Below are 346 nucleotides of genomic sequence, written 5' to 3'. Positions count from 1 at the left end.
GTTGTAAGTATAGAATATGTTTCTGTTTTCTATCTATTAAGTTTATAGATTTTTCTATTGTGGAATTCTGTAAAGCTAAAATTTCTTTTGTTTTCATAGGTGATAGAAATTCAAATATTATCTTTTCTCCTACAATTTTTGTAGTAATTCCTAGCTCTGTAACTTTAAATGGATAAATTTGTGTAAAAAATGGAGTTCCTAGTATAACTTCTTGACTTAAATTTTTTACAAGGATAAATTGTGTTTTAAAGCAATAGTTTTTATTACAAATTTTTGCTTTAGGTAATTTATAATTGACCTTTAAACTGCTTCCGTTTGCACCACTAAGTTTTTCGTATGTTTTCTC

Source organism: Capsella rubella, unplaced genomic scaffold (genome assembly GCF_000375325.1).
Source record: "Capsella rubella cultivar Monte Gargano unplaced genomic scaffold, Caprub1_0 scaffold_17, whole genome shotgun sequence".
Taxonomy (NCBI): domain Eukaryota; kingdom Viridiplantae; phylum Streptophyta; class Magnoliopsida; order Brassicales; family Brassicaceae; genus Capsella; species Capsella rubella.
Note: the sequence above shows the minus strand (reverse complement) of the source record.